This window comes from Ranitomeya imitator, chromosome 7 (genome assembly GCF_032444005.1).
Source record: "Ranitomeya imitator isolate aRanImi1 chromosome 7, aRanImi1.pri, whole genome shotgun sequence".
Taxonomy (NCBI): domain Eukaryota; kingdom Metazoa; phylum Chordata; class Amphibia; order Anura; family Dendrobatidae; genus Ranitomeya; species Ranitomeya imitator.
The window spans coordinates 199,451,666-199,469,392 of record NC_091288.1 but is presented as its reverse complement, the minus strand read 5'-3'; the positions used below and the strand labels follow the sequence as shown (position 1 = coordinate 199,469,392).

The 17,727-nt window shown below is 44.6% G+C and overlaps 1 long non-coding RNA gene across 1 annotated transcript; it reads right to left on the bottom strand.

The window, feature by feature from the left end:
- Positions 1-10,352: 10,352 nt before the first annotated feature.
- LOC138645988 (uncharacterized) lies at positions 10,353-11,256 on the bottom strand. Its single transcript, XR_011314817.1, has 3 exons — positions 11,205-11,256; positions 10,522-10,589; positions 10,353-10,423 (listed from the first exon to the last, which is right to left on the bottom strand). It is a non-coding gene; the product is annotated as an uncharacterized lncRNA (long non-coding RNA).
- Between the last annotated feature and the right edge of the window lie 6,471 nt (positions 11,257-17,727).

The window sequence follows — 17,727 nt, the reverse complement described above, 5'->3', positions numbered from 1 at the left end:
CTGGAGAAGGACCTTAAAGCCAGACTGTAATCCACAACAGGGAGGACTATGGTTGTCTAATGTGTTGAGGAATCACTGGAAGTAGAAGGCTGTGATCCAGAAAGGAGAACTTTTTTTAGAAAAAGTCCTAACAGTTTTGTGTAGAAAAGACAAGCTAATTTTGTAAAGGACTGAGTTTGAGTCACGTTTCCTGAATTTCATAAAATTCTTGTAAATTCAAATATTTTGAGATTCATTTTGCAGTTTGTAAAAAAAGAACTTGCCCGACATTTCCCACACTGCTAGAGCATCAGAGAGTCGGGTATCATCATTTTATATTGTCTCTCCTGTAGAGTGTAAGCTCTTATGGTCAGTGGGGTCCTCTCTCTCCTGTAGAGTGTAAGCTCTTATGGTCAGTGGGGTCCTCTCTCTCCTGTAGAGTGTAAGCTCTTATGGTCAGTGGGGTCCTCTTTCCTGTAGAGTGTAAGCTCTTATGGTCAGTGGGGTCCTCTCTCTCTCCTGTAGAGTGTAAGCTCTTATGGTCAGTGGGGTCCTCTCTCTCCTGTAGAGTGTAAGCTCTTATGGTCAGTGGGGTCCTCTCTCTCCTGTAGAGTGTAAGCTCTTATGGTCAGTGGGGTCCTCTCTCTCTCCTGTAGAGTGTAAGCTCTTATGGTCAGTGGGGTCCTCTCTCTCCTGTAGAGTGTAAGCTCTTATGGTCAGTGAGGTCCTCTCTCTCCTGTAGAGTGTAAGCTCTTATGGTCAGTGGGGTCCTCTCTCTCTCCTGTAGAGTGTAAGCTCTTATGGTCAGTGAGGTCCTCTCTCTCCTGTAGAGTGTAAGCTCTTATGGTCAGTGGGGTCCTCTCTCTCCTGTAGAGTGTAAGCTCTTATAGTCAGTGAGGTCCTCTCTCTCCTGTAGAGTGTAAGCTCTTATGGTCAGTGGGGTCCTCTCTCTTCTGTAGAGTGTAAGCTCTTATGGTCAGTGGGATCCTCTCTCTCCTGTATAGTGTAAGCTCTTATAGTCAGTGGGGTCCTATCTCTCCTGTAGAGTGTAAGCTCTTATGGTCAGTGGGGTCCTCTCTCTCCTGTAGAGTGTAAGCTCTTATGGTCATTGGGATCCTCTCTCTCCTGTAGAGTGTAAGCTCTTATGGTCAGTGGGGTCCTCTCTCTCTCCTGTACAGTGTAAGCTCTTATGGTCAGTGGGGTCCTCTCTCCTGTAGAGTGTAAGCTCTTATGGTCATTGGGATCCTCTCTCTCTCCTGTAGAGTGTAAGCTCTTATGGTCAGTGGGATCCTCTCTCTATCCTGTAGAGTGTAAGCTCTTATGGTTAGTGGGGTCCTATCTCTCATGTAGAGTGTAAGCTCTTATGGTCAGTGGGATCCTCTCTCTCTCCTGTAGAGTGTAAGCTCTCATGGTCATTGGGATCCTCTCTCTCCTGTAGAGTGTAAGCTCTTATGGTCAGTGGGATCCTCTCTCTCTCCTGTAGAGTGTAAGCTCTTATGGTCATTGGGATCCTCTCTCTCCTGTAGAGTGTAAGCTCTTATGGTCAGTGGGGCCTCTCTCTCTCCTGTAGAGTGTAAGCTCTTATGGTCAGTGGGATCCTTTCTCTCTCCTGTAGAGTGTAAGCTCTTATGGTCATTGGGATCCTCTCTCTCCTGTAGAGTGTAATCTCTTATGGTCAGTGGAGTCCTCTCTCTCTCCTGTAGAGTGTAAGCTCTTATGGTCAGTGGGGTCCTCTCTCTCCTGTAGAGTGTAAGCTCTTATGGTCATTGGGATCCTCTCTCTCCTTTAGAGTGTAAGCTCTTATGGTCAGTGGGATCCTCTCTCTCTCCTGTAGAGTGTAAGCTCTTATGGTCAGTGGGATCTTCTCTCTCCTGTAGTGTGTAAGCTCTTATGGTCATTGGGATCCTCTCTCTCCTGTAGAGTGTAATCTCTTATGGTCAGTGGAGTCCTCTCTCTCTCCTGTAGAGTGTAAGCTCTTATGGTCAGTGGAGTCCTCTCTCTCCTGTAGAGTGTAAGCTCTTATGGTCAGTGGGGTCCTCTCTCTCCTGTAGAGTGTAAGCTCTTATGGTCAGTGGGGTCCTCTCTCTCCTGTAGAGTGTAAGCTCTTATGGTCAGTGGGATCCTCTCTCTCCTGTAGAGTGTAAGCTCTTATGGTCAGTGGGGTCCTCTCTCTCCTGTAGAGTGTAAGCTCTTATGGTCAGTGGGATCCTCTCTCTCCTGTAGTGTGTAAGCTCTTATGGCAGTGGGGTCCTCTCTCTCCTGTAGAGTGTAAGCTCTTATGGTCAGTAGGGTCCTGTCTCTCCTGTAGAGTGTAAGCTCTTATGGTCAGTGGGGTTCTCTCTCCTGTAGATTGTAAGCTCTTATGGTCAGTGGGATCCTCTCTCTCCTGTAGTGTGTAAGCTCTTACGGTCAGTGGGGTCCTCTCTCTCCTGTAGAGTGTAAGCTCTTATGGTCAGTGGGGTCCTCTCTCTCCTGTAGAGTGTAAGCTCTTATGGTCAGTGGGGTCCTCTCTCTCCTGTAGAGTGTAAGCTCTTATGGTCAGTGGGGTCCTCTCTCTCCTGTAGAGTGTAAGCTCTTATAGTCAGTGGGATCCTCTCTCTCTCCTGTAGAGTGTAAGCTCTTATGGTCAGTGGGATCCTCTCTCTCTCCTGTAGTGTGTAAGCTCTTATGGTCAGTGGGGTCCTCTCTCTCCTGTAGAGTGTAAGCTATTATGGTCAGTGGGGTCCCCTCTCTCCTGTAGTGTGTAAGCTCTTATGGTCAGTGGGGTCCTCTCTCTCCTGTAGAGTGTAAGCTCTTATGGTCAGTGGGGTCCTTTCTCTCCTGTAGAGTGTAAGCTCTTATGGTCAGTGGGATTCTCTCTCTCTCCTGTAGAGTGTAAGCTCTTATGGTCAGTGGGGTCCTCTCTCTCTCTCCTGTAGAGTGTAAGCTCTTATGGTCAGTGGGGTCCTCTCTCTCTCCTGTAGAGTGTAAGCTCTTTTGATCAGTGGGGTCCTCTCTCTCTCCTGTAGAGTGTAAGCTCTTATGGTCAGTGGGGTCCTCTCTCTCTCCTGTAGAGTGTAAGCTCTTATGGTCAGTGGGGTCCTCTCTCTCTCCTGTAGAGTGTAAGCTCTTATGGTCAGTGGAGTCCTCTCTCTCTCTTGTAGAGTGTAAGCTCTTATGGTAAGTGGAGTCCTCTCTCTCTCCTGTAGAGAGTAAGCTCTTATGGTCAGTTTGGTCCTCTCTCTCTCCTGTAGAGTGTAAGCTCTTATGGTCAGTGGGGTCCTCTCTCTCTCTCTCCTGTAGAGTGTAAGCTCTTTTGGTCAGTGGGGTCCTCTCTCTCTCCTGTAGAGTGTAAGCTCTTATGGTCAGTGGAGTTTCCTCTCTCCTGTAGAGTGTAAGCTCTTATGGTCAGTGGGTTCCTCTCTCTCCTGTAGAGTGTAAGCTCTTATGGTCAGTGGGGATCTCTCTCCTGTAAAGTGTAAGCTCTTATGGTCAGTGAGGTCCTCTCTCTCCAGTAGAGCGTAAGCTCTTATGGCCAGTGGGTTCCTCTCTCTCCTGTAGAGTGTAAGCTCTTATGGTCAGTGGGCCCCTCTCTCTCCTGTAGATTGTAAGCTCTTATGGTCAGTGGGGTCCTCTCTCTCCTGTAGAGTGTAAGCTCTTATGGTCAGTGGGGTCCTCTCTCTCTCTCCTGTAGAGTGTAAGCTCGTATGGTCAGTGGGATCCTCTCTCTCCTGTAGAGTGTAAGCTCTTATGGTAAGTGGGGTCCTCTCTCTCCTGTAGAGTGTAAGCTCTTATGGTCAGTGGGGTCCTCTCACTCTCCTGTAGAGTGTAAGCTGTTATGGTCAGTGGGGTCCTCTCACTCTCCTGTAGAGTGTAAGCTCGTATGGTCAGTGGGGTCCTCTCTCTCCTGTAGAGTGTAAGCTCTATGGTCCGTGGGGTCCACTCTCTTCTGCAGAATGTAAGCACTGCAGAGATCTGTGACTACAAGCAAGTCACACTGTTCTACAGAATCCATCTTAGCATGTCTTGCCAAAAATACTGTTCCTCTGGGGCGAGAAATCGAGCACAGGTTAGTACCAGCCAATAGCAGAGGGGCAAGACCAATATTCTTCCCAATATAGACCACGTGTCTTATATATAGCATTAGACCTATTCCTTTAATTATGATATGACTTATTTCATTCAATTCATATTGCAATATTTAGACTTTTTTTTTCTTCTCATATTTTTACACAACTATTTTTTTCCTTGATTGCCCAATTTTAGATATAAGACTGAAACATTATGTCCCACAATTAATGAGCACATAATGCCGACACCTGAAAAAGCAATTCAACCTCATTCACATTTTGATGATGCCCTCATTGATGAGTAAGCCGAACGTGAAGTCTCTGGAGCACTCTTAGCAATCTGTCTCGCAATGTTCTCTCTTGGTGCAGATTTATTACAATGCATTACAAATGAGTTCATGAGATTTGATCTTTTCTCATTGAACTTTTAAAAACAGGGCACGATCGTACAACAAAGTCAGTTTCCAAGAACTAAATTTAAGGCATAGGCTCATTGTAGAATAAATAAAATCGGACATAATTTTCTAAACATTTTTTCTACTACTTAGCACCACTTTTATAGGTCCTCAGGGCAATTTCCATTTCCTAGGACAACCCAAGAGGTACCTGACAATGGAGCATGTAGAATGTTAATGCCATGGACAATCAGATACATTGCCATAAACCCTTCCACTATTTAAACATGTTATGGTAATGTTAGCATGGACTCGATACAGCAGGGGTTTTTAGCATTCATTGGTGGTATTGTATGGGAAATTTATTGCAGTATTATGCATGCACTCAATGGCAGCATTATTTGTAAGCTGTATAAAGGTACTATTTTGACTCTTTGGGGTTAGATTGTTTAATTTGTGCACTTAAAGGCTTCTTGCAGACATAAATAACATTTGGCATTGATTTTCAGTATTTTGGAGTAAACATAAAGGTAAAAAGTATTCTGATGAGTCCCTCAACTATTAATTTTGTTAAAGGGTTATTCCCAAAATATCAAATTATCCTTAAACATAGTTTGAAAAGCTGGACAGGGGCTATGGGCTCGATTCATCAAGGTGCTTTTGCAAGAATTCTGGCGTAAAACACCTTGAAATGTTGCAAAAAAACGCTTGCAACTTGAAGTTATGAAAAAAATGTGACTTTTGTCATTTTTAAACCACTCCAGGCCAATTTTGGAAAATGTTAGGCAACTGGGTGGAGCTGAGAAAAGACCAAATATACTCAACTAATTAATGACAAATTATGCCACTAAAGTGGTGCAAAATATGCCAGAGATATGTAGTTTCTGACAGTGGTGCACGACAGCCGACAGGTGCTTCAGAATCATTTGGATCCATCCTATAGCATACGGCAGAGTACAGTTCATTTAGAGAGGCGTGCAAAATCTTGATGAATCGAACCCTTTGTACCTTTGGTCTCTTCTCATGTGTGTATGTATAGTGAGATCTCTCAGTCAAAGGGATTGGGGGGAAGCTGCCAGGGATCTGCTTAGGAGTCAGAATACTCATCCAAGATTCACGGTACGCCATTTCAAATTGCATATGCTCTATAAGGTTGCTATATATATATATATATATATATATATATATATATATATATACACTACTCCTGTTTTTGGATTCCTGTATTTAAGGTTTGGTGTTTGCCTGTGGGAGCCTTTTGCACCCGGACTCTTTACTTGATTTTTGTGCTGTTCTGCTCTACCTTTTTGTATACATATGTATATAATGTATATATACAGTGCCTACAAGTAGTATTCAACCCCCTGCAGATTTAGCAGGTTTACACATTTGGAATTAACTTGGCATTGTGACATTTGGACTGTAGATCAGCCTGGAAGTGTGAAATGCACTGCAGCAAAAAAGAATTTTATTTCTTTGTTTATTTTTTTTTTTAAATTGTGAAAAGTCTTTTCAGAGGGTCATTTATTATTCAACCCCTCAACCCACCAGAATTCTGTTTGGTTCCCCTAAAGTATTAAGAAGTAGTTCAGGCACAAAGAACAATGAGCTTCACATGTTTGGATTAATTATCTCTTTTTCCAGCCTTTTCTGATTATTTAAGACCCTCCCCAAACTTGTGAACAGCACTCATACATGGTCAACATGGGAAAGACAAAGGAGCATTCCAAGGCCATCAGAGACAAGATCATGGAGGGTCACAAGGCTGGCAAAGGGTACAAAACCCTTTCCAAGGAGTTGGGCCTACCTGTCTCCACTGTTAGGAGCATCATCCGGAAGTGGAAGGCTTATGGAACTACTGTTAGCCTTCCACGGCCTGGACAGCCTTTGAAAGTTTCCTCCCATGCCGAGGCCAGGCTTGTCCGAAGAGTCAAGGCTAACCCAAGGACAACAAGGAAGGAGCTCCGGGAAGATCTCATGGCAGTGGGGACATTGGTTTCAGTCAACACCATAAGTAACGTACTCCACCGCAATGGTCTCCGTTCCAGACGAGCCCTTAAGGTACCTTTACTTTCAAAACGTCATGTAAAGGCTCGTCTACAGTTTGCTCATGATCACTTGGAGGACTCTGAGACTGACTGATTCAAGGTTCTCTGGTCTGATGAGACCAAGATCGAGATCTTTGGTGCCAACCACACACGTGACGTTTGGAGACTGGATGGCACTGCATACGACCCCAAGAACACCATCCCTACAGTCAAGCATGGTGGTGGCAGCATCATGCTGTGGGGCTGTTTCTCAGCCAAGGGGCCTGGCCATCTGGTCCGCATCCATGGGAAGATGGATAGCACGGCCTACCTGGAGATTTTGGCCAAGAACCTCCGCTCCTCAATCAAAGATCTTAAGATGGGCCGTCATTTCATCTTCCAACAAGACAACGACCCAAAGCACACAGCCAAGAAAATCAAGGCCTGGTTCATGAGGCAAAAAATCAAGGTGTTGCAGTGGCCTAGTCAGTCTCCTGACCTTAACCCAATTGAAAACTTGTGGAAGGAGCTCAAGATTAAAGTCCACATGAGACACCCAAAGAACCTAGATAACTTGGAGAAGATCTGCATGGAGGAGTGGGCCAAGATAACTCCAGAGACCTGTGTCGGCCTGATCAGGTCTTATAAAAGATGATTATTAGCTGTAATTGCAAACAAAGGTTATTCCACAAAATATTAAACCTAGGGGTTGAATAATAATTGACCCACACTTTTATGTTTAAAATTTATAAAAATTTAACTGAGCAACAAAACTTTTTGGTTTGTAAGATTTATGCATTTGTTAATAAATCCTGCTCTTGTTTGAAGTTTGAAGGCTCTAACTTATTTGCATCTTATTGAACCTGCTAAATCTGCAGGGGGTTGAATACTACTTGTAGGCACTGTATATATATATATATATATATATATATATATATATATGTATATATATATATATATATATACATATATATATATATATATATATATATATATATACATTATAAAGTGTATGTTATTTGAAAAAAAATTGTATTTGTGTGGTATGTTTTCCTAATTTGCATTACACTGTAACTGGAGTATCCATAGGAGCCTCAGTTACAGGGGAACATAGTCCACTCCTGTGAAATAAGTCACTGGCAGAGCAGATCTGCATCTAACAGGACCCTGCAGCTTTGCTATTCTAGGTGGACACCCAGAGATCATGTCATTGCCAGGTCTTACATAAGACTTGTCATTGCATTTTTTGTTGTTTTAGGTTGCCATCTTGGTGGCACTAACTGTGCCCCTCCAAGACGAAAATTCACAGTGCAGTGGAGACCTGGTTCATTTTACAATACGGGGGAGGAGATGGGTAAAATTTTGCCTCCAAAGAATTTGAGGCTCATCTCCACACTCCGCCGCTGGTTGTAGACATCCACCTCCACGGCAGCCAGGACATACCAAGAGATGCAATTTCCCAATGGTTAGAAAGTTTTGGTCTGGAGACCATGGTTTTCGAACATGATTTCACCTATCATCTTTAATACCCTCATAATTGACATATCTTTAGAGGGTCCTATAAGCAGTCAGATATTTTCCGCCTTTTATCTGCGCTGCTGAGTTTGTCGTGCTTTGAACATGAGCAGAGCTCAGCGTCTGGGTAGCGCAGCACAATCACTGAACACGCATTTAATCAAAATTCATTACAGTTACTCTTTTTAATTGACTGCTCCTCAGCATGCAGTGCAATCAATTTGTATCCTAATAATAAGCATTTTCACATAATACCTCTGTGCTGTGTAAGGCACTAGATGGGACCGACGCTAAGAAGCAGTTTATAAAATAAGCACAACCACGCACAACACCATGCCCCAATGATGGGCTTATCCGTACATTCATTTAAGAATCAATAAAAGCAAGCTCCGAGCCGGGGTTTCCCAAATCTTCCCTTTTACTATTACGCACATGTGCGTGATGCTAGGACATCCTTAATGAAGATCTGACATGCCTATAGTTTAAAGTTGTTGTGCGTCTGCGGGGGTAGAAGAACTAATTGGCTTTTCTTATTCTCTCCATGTCCTTTGGAAACAAATTGCCAACATAAAAGATTTACTTTGATTACAAGATTTGTTTTTTGTTGCTATTGTTATTTTTTTCCTTTTTTTATGTTAATGGAAATTTCCACCCACGAATACGTTATTTTATAAATAGGTTTAAAACTTTCATCATTAACTATTAATCAAGTATAGCACCACATCAATTCTAAAAAAAATAATGCTTTTGAAAACGTGAATAATGTCTACAAATGAAGTGTGAAGTGTCCACTGGGTGCAGCAGGACATCCAAAATGTTCTGGTCAGTCTTCTTTAGACCCACCCTTGGTCTGATCATTGAAGAAGAGCTGAAAACCAGTCCATATGCTGAGTTTTTGTCCTTGTTTTGACAGAGTAATCAATTTTACTCTGTGAATTGCCTAGCCCTGGCCTGGCCTACTTGTATATTGGAGAAAAGTGAGAACTTTACTTTTTTAGTGTTCCCTTCTTTATTTTTTAGAGAGAGGCACTCCAAAACAAATGTCCAAAAAATGCTCACCATCCCAGCCATAGATGTCCTGTAATGTTTTGCCTCCTAGTAGTTAAAAAGAACTCACATTGGTAGTTAAAGTTGTGCTCTCCTTCCTTTATTGCCACCTCTTCTCCTTTGAGTGCTTCAGTGGCCACAGCAGCCCTCCTGCTTCCTCAATAGTTACTTTATTCCCCCCTCACACATCTCAATAGTCAAACCAACACTAATGATAAATCCCTAGTTATCAAAGTAGCCTGCTTCACTTCCAAAATGGTCCTAGAATCCCCTCTCAGTTCCTCAGTAGTCCCAGTAGGGGCCCCCATTATAACAGCTGTCTTAGGATCTCCTCCTAGTTCCCCAATAATCACATGAGGATCCCCTATTTTAACAGTCATTCTAGAATCCCTTGTCAGGTCCATGGTACACACAACAACCTGCCTTAGTTCCATCATAGCCCTAGAATCCCCCCTCAGTTACCCGGTAGCCGCATCAGGCCTGCTCACTTAGGTAGAAGTTCTAGGATCCCCGCTTAGTTCTCAGTAGATACCGTATGGCCATTCACATTTTCATATAGCAATAGAGGACACGGCACTCAGGGCTTCTTGGTGGTGCACAAGTTAGGTATCCAACCCGTCAAATATAAGCAATAAATTACTTGGCACTCAGGAGATAGTTATGCAATTTGAGAAGTTCATTTATTCAGTGCATCCAGTTCAAAATTAAACGTTTTCGGTCTAATCACAAGACCTTCATCAGAAACAGTTTTGAATACTGAAACACATATGCAAAAGAACAAAAAAGAAGTTTTTTAGACAAAATACAAGATGCACAGTACAATTATATGCGTATAGTACATTCTGCTCATCAAAAAAGAAAAACTACATCACATGTTAAGTGGCGAACAACAATGGTGGCGGTCTAGGTGGATCCAACCTGGTGTGCCGTGAGGCGTGGGTCTCGTTCAGGAGATGCTAAGGACCGTGAACGTGTAAAGGAAAACTGTTGTGAAGTGACCGGACCGAGTCTAGCCGAAGGACTAATAAAATGAAAGCCGACTGACCACCCCAAAAGGATACAGAGACTGAGGTGACCTCCCATGACGCGGGGTCTTATGGCTAAGGTGCAGGGTGAGCTGCCTAAAACATAAAAACAGATATATGAATACATACAATAATGCCGTAGTGTAGATATGGTACAGAGCGACTGGGCATAAAATCCTATTAAACATGCCATAAAAGAGAACCGCCCCATGTGTGACCACCAGGAGCCTGTATCTAGATGTGTGGGTATAACCACAGAGTGCAATGCATGTAACTGGGGTAATATGCCCCCCAAGGTCCTAAACAATACCTGGAAGCCACAAGAAATATAAATGTGTCAGCCCTCAAGGTGCTAACTGCAGATGGAGTCCGGGAGAAAAAGGCGCCTGAGGAACATAACAGGATAGAGGTATAACATCATACATAGCACTGGCTCTGTCTGTAACCCAAGATGGGAAAACACCCCTGATATAATCGTAGTTACCTTTAGGAGTCTGGAGGTATAGGGGATTAGCGCTGCAGAGAGGCGAGATGCTCGCTAGGGTAGTGGCGCTATACAGGAGAGAAACAGGGAGTAGGTAACAGAGCCAAGATAAGTGCAGGACTGGGGGGGAAGGGGACATGAAGGAGGGCGCTGTAAAGAGGGAGCGCTACTATACCTGTAACCTCAGGGAGTGCTGGCGCGGTGCTGCAGAGATCGCGTGGCTCCCGGGACTGCTGACAAGCCGCGGCACTTCCGGATATAAGTGCGCGCTGCCAGAGAGTCAGCTGACCCATCGCGTCATAGAAACCACCTGACTAGCGAGGCTGCGCATGCGCAGAGAAAGAGCCGACATGAGGGGAACCCTAGAGAGCTAAAGCGCTAACGGCGCCTGTGCATAGGGACTAGCTATAGCGCTAACGGCGCCTGCGCATAGGGACTAGAGAATGGGAGCGCTGTCCATGATAACTGAAGCCGTGTACATGGGAGGGTAGGGCGCAGGGCGGGCCATAAGAGCACCGAAGTGCTGAAGGAGAGGCTGGAACGGATACATAGGCAAGGTTGGGGACCAATGTTAAAGGCAATCTACCCACTAGCAGAAATCAGAGCAGGTCCCTAAGGTGGTCACACAGGTGCTATATGTTTAACACTCTATAATATAATGGCATTATATGGGGATACTCTACCATGTGAGATAAAGCCAGTGCTCAGTGCAAAAAGGTGCAATTAACGGTTCTGTGGAGGAACAAGGGGAAAGTATGAGACATTTAAAATTGAAACAACAATAGTTAGACAAGGTCAATATACATCATCAAATAAGCTCTAAACGTACACAGTATATTACAAAAAAGCTGAGACGTCATAGTCCCTGTTTAATCCCTTAGGCTCTAGAGTCTGTAGTGTATAAATCCAGTATGCTTCCCTCCTTTGGAGCATACTGATACGGTTTTGGCCTCTTCTAGGGGTGTCTACCTGTTCTAGAACCTGGAAACGGAGTTGGGCAATGCTATGATTCTTTTCAGAAAAATGATATGGGAGGGGGAGGTGCGTCTTATTACATCGAATGGTGGATTTATGTTGGGCCACCCTATCCCTCACTGTTTGTGTGGTCTCCCCCACATAGGCCAAACCGCAAGGGCATTTGATAAGATAGACCACGAATGTGGATTCACAGGTATAGAACCCTTTGATAGGAATCGCCTTACCAGTTTGTGGGTGGAAGACAGAGGGACCCTTTTGAACGTTGCTGCACTGCAGACAGTTTAGGCAGGGAAATGTGCCTCGTCTCTGGGTTTGTAGAAAGGTTTGCTTGGGGACCATCGTGCCTGGGCCAACATCTGCCTTGACCAACCTATCCTTAAGATTCCTGGCTCGCTTAAAACATGACAGGAAAGGTACTTTGAACTCTGGAATGTTGGGATAACTTTTGGTTAGAATGTTCCAATGTCTCTTGATGGTAGACTGTACCAGGTTGGAGAAAGGATGAAAAGTAGAAACAAAGGGGATTCTCTTTTGGTTATCCTTGGGTTTGCTATATGATAAACTCCGTTTGGCATCCGTCAAGACCCCTTGGGGATAACCCCTGTCAGTAAATTTGTGTTCCATCTCAATGAGTCTGGTTTTTCTGATATTTTCATCAGAGACAATCCTGTCAACTCTATGGAACTGCGATTTGGGAATGGAGTTCTTAATGGAGGGTGGGTGGCAGCTGGTGAAATGTAGAAGACCATTGCGATCTGTTGGTTTAGTGAATAAATCTATTGCCAAGTGGCCCTCCCTCTCCTTGTAAATCAAGGTATCCAAAAAGCTGATCCTATGTGTGTCATGTTGTATGGAAAATTTGAGTTCAGGCCAGATGCTGTTGATGTGTTGGTCAAAAGGCAGGAGTGACTCCAGGGGACCGTCCCAGATGCAAAATATATCATCGATATATCTCCGCCAAACCCTGCAGTGAGTCATGAATAGGGGATGATTATACACGTAGTCATTTTCAAAGGCCGCCATATACGCTACGGCGTAAGGGGGCGCTACGTTCGCACCCATTGCTGTGCCTTGTTGTTGGGCATAAAAGGTGTCCTGAAACATAAAGTAGTTTTCTTTAAGTACCAAGCCCAAAAGGTCGGCACAGAAATGGCGGATTTTGATATCTACTTTGTTATCACTCAGGAGTCTGTCCGTAGCTGCTAAGCCTTTCTCGTGGACTATTGAAGTGTACAAGCTGTTAACATCCCAAGTAATTAAAAGGGAAGAGGGAGATATAGGGCCCAGGGCTTTAATAACTTGAATAAAGTCATTAGTGTCCAGCAGAAAAGAGCGGGTGGTTTTAATTAGTGGCGTTAGGATTTTCTCCAGCACCATTGATAATGGAGACAGGACCGAATCGGTCAGGGATACAATAGGCCGTCCAGGTGGTTTGACTAGTCTTTTATGTATTTTGGGTAAAACATAAAATATGGGGGTGATGGGGTCCCTTTTAATGAGGAAATCCCTCATTTTACTGTCGATAGTGCCTGCTTGGTGGTGAAAATCTATGATAGGTGCGATTTTTTGGACCAACTGATTCAAAGGATTGTGTGGTATTACTTTGTACACCATAGTGTCCCCTAATTGTCTAAACACCTCCTCAAGGTAGTCTGTCCTATCCATGACGACCGTCGCCCCACCCTTATCTGCTGGTTTAATTATCAAAGATTTATCTGACGATAGTTGCTCCAGCGAAAGTCTCTCCGAGTGTGAGAGATTGGTGTGAAAATGGAACTTCCCCCGATCCATCTCTCGAGTCAATGTGTTAATGTCTCTCTCGACAAGGGAAACAAAAGTTTCCACCGGTGGATTAGACCGTGGTGGCATGTAAGAACTGCGGATTCGTAGGCCCAGGTCGCGGAGTTCAAGTAGGGTCTTGTCCTGCCTTGAAGGATTCAATGCAGGAGATTGTTCCGAGAAATGGACACGTAGTCTGAGGTTGCGATAAAACCTCTGTAGGTCCATATTGAGTTCAAATGAGTTAAACTTGTACATAGGACAGAAGGATAAACCCTTCTGAAGTACAGCCAGTTGATGTGTGTCCAAATTTTTCGAGGAGATATTTACTACCAGTGGGAGGTCCTTACCTGTGAGCGTGTTGCCATCTGGTTTCTGGGTTCCCCGGCGGCACTGGCCCCCCCGCCTCGTTTTCCCTTTTGGCGACCGCGGTTGTTCCCTAAAAAAGAAGAGTGGGAGATGGAAGAATTTGAGGTGCCGGGCCTGCTGTCGATGGAACCAGAAGAGCTTAGAGAGCTGTGTCGTCTGGTGGAATGCCGAGTATCCCGCCACTGGTAGACTCGGTTCTGTAAATAATCCTCGGTGTCTCGTAGGAATTTTGATCTTTTCCTCTTTTCTAATTCCAATCTGTGTGATCGTAATAGTTCTTGATTTTTTATCTTGAGTTCCTGGAACTCCTCCTGGGGCATAGTGCTGGTCAATTGGCTTTCGATAGCATTTATTTGGGCGTTTACCGTATCCAGGTTCTTCTGGAGAAAAGAGAGGGTTAAGGTCATGAGGTCCGCTGAGCATTTGTTCAGAATGTGTTCAAACTTTGTACAGTAATCTTTATCTTCCCTGAAGAAGGTCGGTTGTAAAGGGACCCGTAGGCCCCGTGGGATCCTCTGGACTCGGAGGTACTCAGCTATCGTGATGATGTGCAGTTCTAGATTAACTGCTCTTCTAGACTCACGTTCCAAGTCGCGATTCTTGAGTTCCTTAGTAGGGATTTGAAGGAAATCGCTAGATGCGGTTACTTTTGAAAGAATTTCCGCCGCTTCTGTTGCATTGAAGGAAAAGGTCTCATTTGACATTGTCCGAGGTGCTCGTGCAAGGATTCAGCATATAGCAATAGAGGACACGGCACTCAGGGCTTCTTGGTGGTGCACAAGTTAGGTATCCAACCCGTCAAATATAAGCAATAAATTACTTGGCACTCAGGAGATAGTTATGCAATTTGAGAAGTTCATTTATTCAGTGCATCCAGTTCAAAATTAAACGTTTTCGGTCTAATCACAAGACCTTCATCAGAAACAGTTTTGAATACTGAAACACATATGCAAAAGAACAAAAAAGAAGTTTTTTAGACAAAATACAAGATGCACAGTACAATTATATGCGTATAGTACATTCTGCTCATCAAAAAAGAAAAACTACATCACATGTTAAGTGGCGAACAACAATGGTGGCGGTCTAGGTGGATCCAACCTGGTGTGCCGTGAGGCGTGGGTCTCGTTCAGGAGATGCTAAGGACCGTGAACGTGTAAAGGAAAACTGTTGTGAAGTGACCGGACCGAGTCTAGCCGAAGGACTAATAAAATGAAAGCCGACTGACCACCCCAAAAGGATACAGAGACTGAGGTGACCTCCCAAGACGCGGGGTCTTATGGCTAAGGTGCAGGGTGAGCTGCCTAAAACATAAAAACAGATATATGAATACATACAATAATGCCGTAGTGTAGATATGGTACAGAGCGACTGGGCATAAAATCCTATTAAACATGCCATAAAAGAGAACCGCCCCATGTGTGACCACCAGGAGCCTGTATCTAGATGTGTGGGTATAACCACAGAGTGCAATGCATGTAACTGGGGTAATATGCCCCCCAAGGTCCTAAACAATACCTGGAAGCCACAAGAAATATAAATGTGTCAGCCCTCAAGGTGCTAACTGCAGATGGAGTCCGGGAGAAAAAGGCGCCTGAGGAACATAACAGGATAGAGGTATAACATCATACATAGCACTGGCTCTGTCTGTAACCCAAGATGGGAAAACACCCCTGATATAATCGTAGTTACCTTTAGGAGTCTGGAGGTATAGGGGATTAGCGCTGCAGAGAGGCGAGATGCTCGCTAGGGTAGTGGCGCTATACAGGAGAGAAACAGGGAGTAGGTAACAGAGCCAAGATAAGTGCAGGACTGGGGGGGAAGGGGACATGAAGGAGGGCGCTGTAAAGAGGGAGCGCTACTATACCTGTAACCTCAGGGAGTGCTGGCGCGGTGCTGCAGAGATCGCGTGGCTCCCGGGACTGCTGACAAGCCGCGGCACTTCCGGATATAAGTGCGCGCTGCCAGAGAGTCAGCTGACCCATCGCGTCATAGAAACCACCTGACTAGCGAGGCTGCGCATGCGCAGAGAAAGAGCCGACATGAGGGGAACCCTAGAGAGCTAAAGCGCTAACGGCGCCTGTGCATAGGGACTAGCTATAGCGCTAACGGCGCCTGCGCATAGGGACTAGAGAATGGGAGCGCTGTCCATGATAACTGAAGCCGTGTACATGGGAGGGTAGGGCGCAGGGCGGGCCATAAGAGCACCGAAGTGCTGAAGGAGAGGCTGGAACGGATACATAGGCAAGGTTGGGGACCAATGTTAAAGGCAATCTACCCACTAGCAGAAATCAGAGCAGGTCCCTAAGGTGGTCACACAGGTGCTATATGTTTAACACTCTATAATATAATGGCATTATATGGGGATACTCTACCATGTGAGATAAAGCCAGTGCTCAGTGCAAAAAGGTGCAATTAACGGTTCTGTGGAGGAACAAGGGGAAAGTATGAGACATTTAAAATTGAAACAACAATAGTTAGACAAGGTCAATATACATCATCAAATAAGCTCTAAACGTACACAGTATATTACAAAAAAGCTGAGACGTCATAGTCCCTGTTTAATCCCTTAGGCTCTAGAGTCTGTAGTGTATAAATCCAGTATGCTTCCCTCCTTTGGAGCATACTGATACGGTTTTGGCCTCTTCTAGGGGTGTCTACCTGTTCTAGAACCTGGAAACGGAGTTGGGCAATGCTATGATTCTTTTCAGAAAAATGATATGGGAGGGGGAGGTGCGTCTTATTACATCGAATGGTGGATTTATGTTGGGCCACCCTATCCCTCACTGTTTGTGTGGTCTCCCCCACATAGGCCAAACCGCAAGGGCATTTGATAAGATAGACCACGAATGTGGATTCACAGGTATAGAACCCTTTGATAGGAATCGCCTTACCAGTTTGTGGGTGGAAGACAGAGGGACCCTTTTGAACGTTGCTGCACTGCAGACAGTTTAGGCAGGGAAATGTGCCTCGTCTCTGGGTTTGTAGAAAGGTTTGCTTGGGGACCATCGTGCCTGGGCCAACATCTGCCTTGACCAACCTATCCTTAAGATTCCTGGCTCGCTTAAAACATGACAGGAAAGGTACTTTGAACTCTGGAATGTTGGGATAACTTTTGGTTAGAATGTTCCAATGTCTCTTGATGGTAGACTGTACCAGGTTGGAGAAAGGATGAAAAGTAGAAACAAAGGGGATTCTCTTTTGGTTATCCTTGGGTTTGCTATATGATAAACTCCGTTTGGCATCCGTCAAGACCCCTTGGGGATAACCCCTGTCAGTAAATTTGTGTTCCATCTCAATGAGTCTGGTTTTTCTGATATTTTCATCAGAGACAATCCTGTCAACTCTATGGAACTGCGATTTGGGAATGGAGTTCTTAATGGAGGGTGGGTGGCAGCTGGTGAAATGTAGAAGACCATTGCGATCTGTTGGTTTAGTGAATAAATCTATTGCCAAGTGGCCCTCCCTCTCCTTGTAAATCAAGGTATCCAAAAAGCTGATCCTATGTGTGTCATGTTGTATGGAAAATTTGAGTTCAGGCCAGATGCTGTTGATGTGTTGGTCAAAAGGCAGGAGTGACTCCAGGGGACCGTCCCAGATGCAAAATATATCATCGATATATCTCCGCCAAACCCTGCAGTGAGTCATGAATAGGGGATGATTATACACGTAGTCATTTTCAAAGGCCGCCATATACGCTACGGCGTAAGGGGGCGCTACGTTCGCACCCATTGCTGTGCCTTGTTGTTGGGCATAAAAGGTGTCCTGAAACATAAAGTAGTTTTCTTTAAGTACCAAGCCCAAAAGGTCGGCACAGAAATGGCGGATTTTGATATCTACTTTGTTATCACTCAGGAGTCTGTCCGTAGCTGCTAAGCCTTTCTCGTGGACTATTGAAGTGTACAAGCTGTTAACATCCCAAGTAATTAAAAGGGAAGAGGGAGATATAGGGCCCAGGGCTTTAATAACTTGAATAAAGTCATTAGTGTCCAGCAGAAAAGAGCGGGTGGTTTTAATTAGTGGCGTTAGGATTTTCTCCAGCACCATTGATAATGGAGACAGGACCGAATCGGTCAGGGATAC